The 10,560-nt window shown below is 40.1% G+C and overlaps 1 pseudogene; it reads left to right on the forward strand.

Annotated features, from left to right (window-relative positions):
* Window positions 1–2,732: 2,732 nt before the first annotated feature.
* Window positions 2,733–6,313, forward strand: LOC140582748 (THAP domain-containing protein 6-like; annotated as a pseudogene).
* The last annotated feature ends 4,247 nt before the right edge of the window (window positions 6,314–10,560 follow it).

Genomic DNA, 10,560 nt, shown 5'->3' on the forward strand with positions numbered 1-10,560 from the left:
GCGGATGTTTTTAAGGTTTTCCGTTTCTTCCTGTTCCTCCTCTGTTGTGATGTCCTTTGGTTCGAAGTAGACTATTTTTGCAAGGGTCCCACCAATGTCCATTCCGAACCAGGGAAAGGCTTTAGCAAGAAAAAAGGGAAGTAATTACTTTCCTGTTTGATATTCATAAATCTGAAGATCAACAATTACTACCAGAATAACTAAAGACGATCAAAGAATTTATCCATCCATCCATTGGATAGCTTACTTATCTGCTTATTGGTCTGGACCAGCATCTCTTACATTACATAAAAATGGGAAACCTGGGAAATAACATGAGAAAGGCCTTTGGATGGGAGTGGTGGGGACACTTACGTGGCTTGTTCAACCTTGGCAGCTCCGCTGTGTGTCCGGCAGGGCTGGGCGATGTGCAGGGTTTGGTCGGCTCCTCTGGCTCTCTGGGCACTGCCGTTGTTAAGTGTAAGTGATATGTTACTAAACATATATTTAATCAAAACAAATTATTATTGTTTTAAGTGTTGATCTGTGGACATATTATTTATTACTCTTTCAAGGGTATAGGGCATACGTGTGTAAAAATGTGTTTTTTTTTATCCAATGCGAAATGTATATACAGTAGTACCTCAGTTCTCGAACTCACTAAAACTCGAATTTCTTGAAAGTCGAACAAACCAGTTTGACCTAGAACTTGATCTGAATATCAGAAGTCGAACCGTGAACGCTGACCTAATATAAATTGTACATGCCAGGAAATGAGTCATACTACAATGCAATTCTTACTTGAATGCCTTCTTCACAGACTGGACGATTAACCAAATAAAGCAGCGCGACATTACAGTAATTAACAATAAATAAACCACTAACTTACGTGTATTATTAGAGCATTCATGTCATTTATTTAAACTTTATTTTACCAGGTAAATTAACTGAAAACCAGTTCTCACAGCTTTACGTGATATTCGGGAGAAATAGCAGATTACGCATTGGAACTGCCTGAGATACAAACGTCATGCGTGTAACTAAACTCTTCAGCCAATAAGGGCAAAGGTGTGTCGTCACGGAGGCGGTTCCAGTTTGTGCAGCATGGGGATCCCACACGAGGTTAACGAGGGGGCGTGGCACACGGAAGGAGCGGACGATCGGGGCATTTCCATTATTTCTTATGGGAAAAATTTGATCAGAACTCGAACTTTTTAGGATTCGATCCGGAGTCCGGAACGGATTAAGTTCGAGAACCGAGGTACCACTGTATATTACACATATAGACTATAAGTATCAAGGTACCTTCCTGTAGCTCCACCCTTTTACTGAGTCGCCGCACAAGGTACGCTGTACCGGCTGCCGCAAGCACCACTCCGGTTGCGCAGAGCAAATGGCGCGGCTGGAAATAGCGAAATAAACTGGCCATCGCTATCACTTGCTGCTTCCTCCAGGAACTACTAAAAGGAAATGAGAATCGTCTGCCCGGGTTCTAGAACATATGTTATGTTAACAACCTCACTGCAACGTAGACGGGAAAAATACGTCATCGGGGGTGGAGCTTATGGAAGGCCGTCATGGCCGAAGCGTCCTTTCGTCTAGAAGCAGATCGTTTCACGCCTGCAGACTGGCAATGTTAGGCAATGCACGCGAACATAAAAAGACGGCAATAATTCACACGTTAATATTTCAGCCCGTCGACCTTACATCTTTACCTCGACAGACAACCATATAAAGCTCCGCGTACTGGCGGCATTTTGCAGCGGGTCTTGATGTCAACAAAGTGATCCTTCAGGATAAAAGGACAATCTTCCGTGGTAGTTTAGAAGTTCTTTCATACCTTCCCACAATGAAGATAATTGACTGAGAACTGTGTGTTCACCTGGGCAGACCTGATGTGCTTAGTGAAGCTGCACTTATATCGTACCCTATATAACGTGCGTCGGGAGTGGATCTTTTATTTTATAGTGACCTATTCCACATTAATTTCCCTAAACTGACTGACAACCACCAATACATTGTACAGTGTATCCACCCATGATTTCCTTATATTGCTTACCCAGTGTTTAAGAATAAAGTGCAAATATACTCGTGCACAATATTTGTTCTTTGGCGCCTTAGCATTCAACATTTTCTGAGCGATCATAAAGTTAACATGGACTTGGTTACAAAACAAATATTAATCCTATTTCAGAATTCGAGAATAGGTTAACATACTGTGGTTTAAACGTGTTACACTCAAAGTTGGCATGATAGTTCCAGGTCGTAACTATTAAATTATCGTCGTAAAAGTTACCGTGCATTTAGCGTAATTACAGGATACGTCCACCATTTTCATCTGGTTTAGATTTCAGTAATAAAAACCAATACATAAAGACATAACCTTACTTCTGGAACCATGACCTCTAAAGCAAATGAGCTTTGACCTGTCCAGTTTATATATATATATATACACACATACAGTGGTACCTCAGACCTCGAATTTAATCCGTTCAGAACCCCGGATCGAATCCTAAAAAGTTCGAGTTGTGATCGAATTTTCCCCATAAGAAATAATGGAAAACCAATTAATTGATAAGATAAATGCCTTTTGCAAGGCAGTGACTTCCAGAATATTCGGTTTGTTTTCCTCTTTTTGCATGGTTGAAGACACAGTTTGTCAAAGGAAATATAATGGCTATAAAATAAAAGCCATCACTGCATACCTCAGGTGAAATATCTTTTACCAGACATGATGCGTGATATATTCAAAGATGACACAGCTGTCCAAGTTGAAGTACCTCAGGTGACATTCTTGTTTCCTTAACATATCTATCTCAGCCAACTGTTAAAGAGCTACAACTTAGTAGGTTTTTGCAATATTACCAAAATACAACAAAAAAAAACTGTTTAAACATACCGTGCATACCAACACCCCACAATCGGTCTTTGTCAGTCACGTGTCTGCACTGTCTGACACGCCCCCATTCGCCATTTTTAAGGTATTCGCGGACGCAAACACTAGGAAGAATTGAGAAGAAAAAGCAGAACGAGAAAATTTCTTACAGAGAAAAACTTACGAAGGATGCCAGGGATCAGTATTTGGCTAAATTGTCAACAATCAGCAATATAGATCCGTATGATCTCACATAAAAAAATGGAATTCCGACGCGACATTGTTGCCTCTAACTTCATCTCTGGATATAACAAACTACCTTGTTTATGGTATCAGCGCTTACACATATGAACAGTTCAAGAACTATAAATCTCTTGAAGCCCACGGACATTTGATCAATGGCTGGGTGTAGGATCTGTTCACATTTCGAAGGCAGGACTGCGACAACACAATCGTCACTGCAAAGGTACGCTAACTTGTAATCAAGTTGCAAACAAATCTGTACAGCCTCGAACAAATTAGACTAAAGGGGGACATGGTCCAGGCATATTAGATTCTAACAGGTCTGGATGCAGCCAAATGGCTACTTCAATAAATTTCTTATGTTCAAGTTAAGTTATTAGTAATTATATGATGAAGTTAACTGTAATCATGTAGACAGCCTTACAAATGCATAATAAATAATAATACATGGAATAATTTAACACCTCCTCTACCTGCCGTCCATATCCTTTTTTCCAAGTGGGAATCCGAAAAAATCTTATGTTGTGGTCCACCTTTCTGCCTTGTGATTTAGTATGACAGCCTTTCACACAGCACGAGTATCCCATCTTTCGAAGGATAAAGGCGGATGCAAACGCTTGCTCTTGAGTTATATACCTGCAAAATGGCGATTCGACCCAGAATACACTGCGACTTTAGCGAGTGTGACATCAACTGTCAAAGACCGATTGAAGTCATCTGTGTGCTTCCACATCTGAGGACAGGAAATTGTCCAGCCATCTAAGGAGTTGTGCTAGCGAAAAATGTGTCTAAAAACACAAATCACAACTTACTCATGATTTCTGACCATACACATTATCATATGAAATATATATCTCTGTAAACACACAAGATATTACACCTGAGCATTTCCATCACTTCATCATCTATTGTGTTGTGTTGCTCATTTGTTACTTCACCTGTGTCCCATTAGTGGTTCGGCTCTTAGATCCCAGAACCAGTGCAAAAGATGCAATGCTGAAACAAAGCCTCCAAATCCTACACTGAAGTTGATTTTTCAGCAAGTGCAATCTCCATCTCCGCTTTTCAGAGGGGAGAAACTGCTTTCTGGAGTACCACTGCAAGTAAATACTGAGCACTGTTTCTTCGGTTTATCTTTGGATAATATGTACATTCTATTTCCTAATCAATCATCAATCATTTCTCAAACTTTGAAGGTTTCCCAAAGAAATCCACCTCAGGAAGCAGTGGGAGGTAGCCCTTAGGCGTGAAGGTTTTAGCGCCAATGATGCATCCAGGCTCTGCCATGAGCACTTTAGACAGGAGGATTTTGACAGGACAGGTCAGACTGTGAGAATCAGAGATGGAGCTCTTCCCTCTGTGTTCAGGTTTCCAACTCATCTCCAAAGGGTAGGTGTGTAGTTAGGCTATAAGGATTAGATAGTCAGTGAAAAGTAATTTTTTTTAAAGGAATCAGTCATGTATTCCATAGCATTAGGCTGTGACATATCTAACTCTGTTCATGTTTTTAAGCATTTTATTTTCTTTCAAATTAGCCCATGGCAACCAGGACCACACTGACTTCAGTGAGGGCACAGGTGAACCTGTCAGTAGACTGTTCTTTGCCTGTCCAAGAGACTGAAGCTCTGCCTGATCCTAGTGTTGTGAGTACTAAGGTCCTTTTCAAACCTCTTTTGACACAAAACCCTACCCCTTGTCATGCTTTTCAGATAAACTAATGCATACACATTGAAACATGCTGCTGTTAAATCAGATACACACACGCATGCAGTGCTCACAGTGGAATTTCGGGGTGACGTGATTACAAATACAGACCAGCAGACAGCACGTTATACTAACTATGAATTGACTGATGTGATATAAACTTGACTCCTTGTGTCTACTTGGACCATTCCTACGCGCTGCCTACATCTCTTGAAAACCTAAGGACTAGACTCAATGAAATCTTATCTAGGGTGGAGAGCATGAAAAGAGAAACGCTAAGGATCGAGAATGGAGAGCAAAGAACAGAGTATGTGGTCTTCTGCAAAATTTGAGGGAGAAGAACCTCATTAATGAAGGGCTGAAAGAGAGGCTGGATTTATACTCAGGTAGAATAGAAATAAAATACAAATATGGAGAAAGTGGTATGTACTTAAGGGTAAAATTCCAAAAGCCATCCTAATTATTATTTCAAAGGGAGTTTCTAATTTGAATGAATTTTAGCTCTTCCAGTGCATCTCCTGTCCAAACAGAGCCATGAGTATACAAAAGATCAGAAAGAGTTTGCCCTCAGTCTCCACCTACATGGTCCCAAAGCCTACAATTATCTCAGAGAGTCTCTCCATCTTAATTTCCCACATCCACATACATTGCAAAGGTATTCATCCATTTGATGTATTCTTTCTAAGCTTTTATTTTTATCCCTTAATCATGACATGTAAAAGGTGGTGTAATTAATCAATACCATAAATAAATAATGATGCATAATAAATAGAAGCCTTTTAAGTAAATCCTCATCATGTGATCAAATTGTTGCTTATGGTTATCGCCCACAGTGATTATTAATTGATTGAAAAAATCCTGAATTGGGCATTTGGATTAAACTGGATTTTTTCATTATACCAAGTTCTTTTAGATGCCAACCCTGGACTCAACATGATGAAGATCCGGCTAAATATAGACGCGTGAGTCTTCTATTGGATGCCATGACCATCAAAAAACATGTCCAATATGATCCACATACCTAGAAAATGTCTGGCTTTGTGGATATGGGGGATGGAGTGAATGAAACGGATGTGGCCACACAGGCTCTTGTTTTTATGGTGGTTGGCCTATAAGGCCATTGGAAGGCTCCAACTGCATACTACCTGATCAACTCCCTGTTGCCAGAGACACAGAAGGTGCTACTTGTTCATGCATTGGAGGAACTGCATGAGCATGGGATGACAGTGGCGTCTGTTACAATGGATGGACATGCCTCCAATGTCAGCATGTGTAACCAGCTTGGATGCCGGCTGAAGGTCAACCCTGGTGAACCGTTAAAAACTTTTTTTGCACATCCAGTGACTGGTGCAAAGGTGTTTGTGACGATGGATCCTTGCCACATCTTGAACTTGGCACGAAATATGTTGCAGGTCTACAGCCCAATAAGCAGCACCACTGGCCAGATCAACTGGACATACATAGTTAATCTGAATGATGTCCAAGCAAAAGAAGGGCTGCATGCTGCCAACAAAATCACAGACAAGCATGTGAATTTTGATTCACAGAAAATGAAGGTGTCCGTGGCTGCACAAACACTGAGTCGCTCTGTGACAGTAGCTCAGCGCACATTGAGGGACCTCGGCTATTCACAGTTTCAACACTGTGAAGCAGCAGCCGAATTCATTGAGGTAATGTTACATGCAAAGTTTAATAACCATGAAGCAAATAGTGAAAAACATTGATGCTATATTTTAGTAATTAGCTAATGATACATGGAAACATGTTATTTATGCTAATGATTCAGATTCCTCCTGTTATAATACATATATTTGCTTTTAGATGATTGACAGGCTTTGACATCATGAACAGTTGCAATCCCCATGCCAAAGGTTTCAAAACTCCACTGAGCTGTTTGAATTGAGCAGAGAGAGTAGAGTTTTTGTTGTGAGGCAGGAACTACTTGATGAGTTTGGTGATGAAAGATGGCACACCCCTTCATTGATCAAAGAGGTTTTAGGAAATAGTGAAGCTTTTCTTTTCATGAGGAGTTCATAAGTTCATGACATCAAGTTCATATGATGTTATTTCAAGGCTGAATATTCTTTGAATATTTTTGACCAAAATATTCAAAGAATATTGTAGAGATGGCTATTGATGCTTTCATTTATGTTCATACAGTACCAGTCAAAAGTTTAGGCATGCAACTCGTGTTTATTTTTTATTTTTTTTTATTTAACTTTAACTATAACAAAGTATGTTTCAAAACAGCCAACAATTGCTCAACACATATGGGAACTCTTTCAGGACTACTGGAAGGAATTCCCTTTCTTTAGATTTGTGTACACTTATTTTGTTTACTTCATAACCCCATTTGTGTTATGTTGTAGTTTTAGTCATAAAAAGAGCTCCATAAAGCATAATTGTCTAAACTTTTGACTCGTATTACATTACTAATCCTACTCTGTTTTCTTTTCCTGCATGCTGCATCATAAGTTCATATGATGCTCTGTTCTCTGTTCCTAATGTTGTTGCAGTCTGCTGTTTTTTTGTTTTGTTTTGTTTGTTTTTCCAGTTCTTGGAGGTGTCATAATAGCAGTGTGGCATCATCACACCTACAGTATGCCATATGTATAGCATTACCTCCCTTGACTTAAACTCCACACACCTGGAGATATACCCCAACATCCTATTGGCCTTTTCTATTGCTTCCCCGCACTGGCGAGAATGAGACATGGAAGCATCAACATACATACCAAGGTCTTTCTCATAATCAGTTACCTTTATTTCAGTAGGTCCCATAAAATACCTGTACTTTATATTTCTGCTCCCTACATGGAGTACCTTACATTTATCTATGTTAAATTTCATCTGCCAGGTATTGGCCCAGTCACTAATTAAATCAAGATCTCGCTGTAGCTGCTGAGTCGCTAGTTCAGTATCTGCTACACCACCCACCTTGGTGTCATCTGCAAATATCACCAGTTTACTGTATATATTGGTGTCTATATCATTTATGTAAATTAGGAACAAGTGGTCCTAAAATTGAACCCTGCGGACCCCACTATGAACGCAGGCCCACTGTGACATTGGGCCTCTTATAACTACTCGCTGCGTCCTATCTGTTAACCAGTTATCAATCCAGGTCGCTACAGTTCCTAAAATACCTGTCGCTTTGAGTTTAAGTAAGAGCCTCTTGTGGGGGACAACATAAATCAGTGGGCTTAATAGCATAAAGAATAAACAGGCTAAGCATCCACGTTTTAAATTCCTCATTTTTTTCTGTTGATGCTGCTGCTGCGTCTCTATAAAATAAATTTTCACTGACAGCATTACGTGAAATTAAAAAAATCCTATTAGACCTACTTTGAATTAATTTTTTGATTACCAATATTTACTTTATTTAGGAATAAACTGGTGACCTGCAACCTCTCCACGTGTCAGCTGTGAATCTCTTCACCTGGTGGAGACGGTGTACTCCAACACAGCCCTGCATTAGGCCACGCAGGCAAATCATACATCAAATTAAAGTAAAGCATTTGTAGTCCACAAAGAGCCCAGTGCTTATAGCCCAGTAGTTTTAGAGTAACCCTTCAAAATATTAGGAGCATTATACACTGGGCCACTACCAATCTGATGCATGGCACACTGACCTGTAATAGATTGGAAATACACCAACGCACATTACATACTCAAACACACACCCCGTCTGCTCAAGGAATCATGCTTTTATTTTACAGTTTGCAAAGGAATTAGCAAGATAACCATAGCAAAATCACAGAGGTCAAAGCAATGCAATCAGTGAAAATAGCCTAATTGATCAGGCCTGATCTGCAGCAGCATCACAGACAATATAAAATGTACTCAGGCAAATAAAGCTGAAAACCTACAGTATTTGTGGAGCATAAAAACATGATGACTAATGGGACCATTTAAGGAAGCCTCAAGAATTACCAGTGTGACCCACAGGACAATCGTTAACATTAACATCTGGGATGAGGGGACACATACCTGGGATGGGCTTGCCAGCCTAGGGCGATTGTTTCATTGATGGCTGTTTTGCACCTCTCTGCGATGCACATGCAGGGCTATCCATCCCCCAACAGTCTGGGAACACAACAATTAGGCTGAGATCACGTAAACAGCAGGTCACGTAATAAAGCAGAGTGAGTCAAATAAATGTATTAACACTAGAACTACTGAGCTTTTTATTTTCTGGTGAAAAATACCTAGAACTACTAAGGCAGCGCAGATTTCCACAGAGCCATCAGCTCAGACTTTGAAACAGACAGACAGACAGACTGTGAGGGAGAGTAACCACTGAGACAAAAGACAGAATGAGCATGTTATCAACCATGGAGCATGACTTCACTCAGCTTATGACATTTGGAGTGTGTGGAGTTTAAGTCAAGGGAGGTGATGTTACATTTATATAATTCCTTGGTAAGACCCCACCTAGAATATTGTGTGCAGGTTTGGTCACCATACCTTAAGAAGGACATTGCTGCCTTAGAAAAGGTGCAACGGAGGGCTACGAGAATGATTCCTGGTCTTAGTGGAATGTCTTATGAGGAGAGGTTAGCTGAGCTGAATCTGTTTAGCTTTGAGCAAAGGAAACTAAGGGGGGACATAATCCAGGTCTATAAGATTTTAACGGGTCTGGATGCTGTTCAGCCAAATGGCTATTTCAATATTAGTTTAAAAACTAGAACTCGTGGCCATAAGTGGAAATTAGCTGGAGAACATTTTAAAACAAATTTGAGGAAGCACTTATTTACACAGCGTGTAGATAGAGTATGGAATAGTCTTCCTGCTAGTCTAGCGGAAGCTAAAACCCTGGGTTCCTTTAAATCAGAGCTAGATAAGATTTTAACAACTCTGAGCTATTAGTTAAGTTCTCCTCAAACGAGCTTATGTTCTTATGACTTTTGTGTACAAACATACATTGGAGACTGATGTGTAAGTATGTTTTCACTCTATTCATTTCATTCTATTAGCAACTTTTCATTTCATTTTCACTCTTTTTTATAAATAAAACAGACTTGTGTTTCCATATATTTTGTGAATATGTGTCTTTCATATTTGCAGGTCAGTCAGTGTGTGGGATATTTTGTATAGATATGGCAGGCTTTTGTGAAGGTTTCCATGTCACACACAAAGGTTTGGGCTACCAGTCTGAGTAAATGCAAATGTTTCAGGTTTCACAGGTAATTGGTGTGTTTGCACAACAAAAGCAGGAGGGCAATGAAGCTAATGGCTCAGCGAGAATCAGTGGCAGGCCTAGTAGTGCTAGAAAATTTACGCAAATTTGTGCAGGTTTAGTACTTCTAGCGTTAATGACTTATTTTGGAAGGTTTTTTTCTTTTAACCAGTAATGCCGATAGCCCCATTGGATGAAGAGCAATACACCAAAATTTTAGGAACATTTTAGACTGAGCCTATCCTCCTGCTAATACTGTAGTACTGTAGTAGTCACTGTATGTCAATTTGTCTGTGTCAGAACAGTACGGATTAGAACAATCTGTGGTACCATCTGTAATGCGATCTGGGCCCTTTAAGGCTGGCTCGTTTCAAATAGTGAGCGAGTGCGAGTGTGCGTTAGAGCAAGACGGGGGCGGGGTGGCAATTTCAGGCAGAAATTTCAGGGTAAAAACGGGGAAATCGAAATTGGATCATACTGGCAATGTTGCTCAGAATCGCTGTAGCTTTCCGATGGTATGCGGGGCGTTGCCGTGACCGAGACATAAGAAAACAAACATTCATTATTACATTCTATTTAT

The sequence above is a fragment of the Paramormyrops kingsleyae genome, chromosome 25 (genome assembly GCF_048594095.1).
Source record: "Paramormyrops kingsleyae isolate MSU_618 chromosome 25, PKINGS_0.4, whole genome shotgun sequence".
Lineage (NCBI taxonomy): Eukaryota > Metazoa > Chordata > Actinopteri > Osteoglossiformes > Mormyridae > Paramormyrops > Paramormyrops kingsleyae.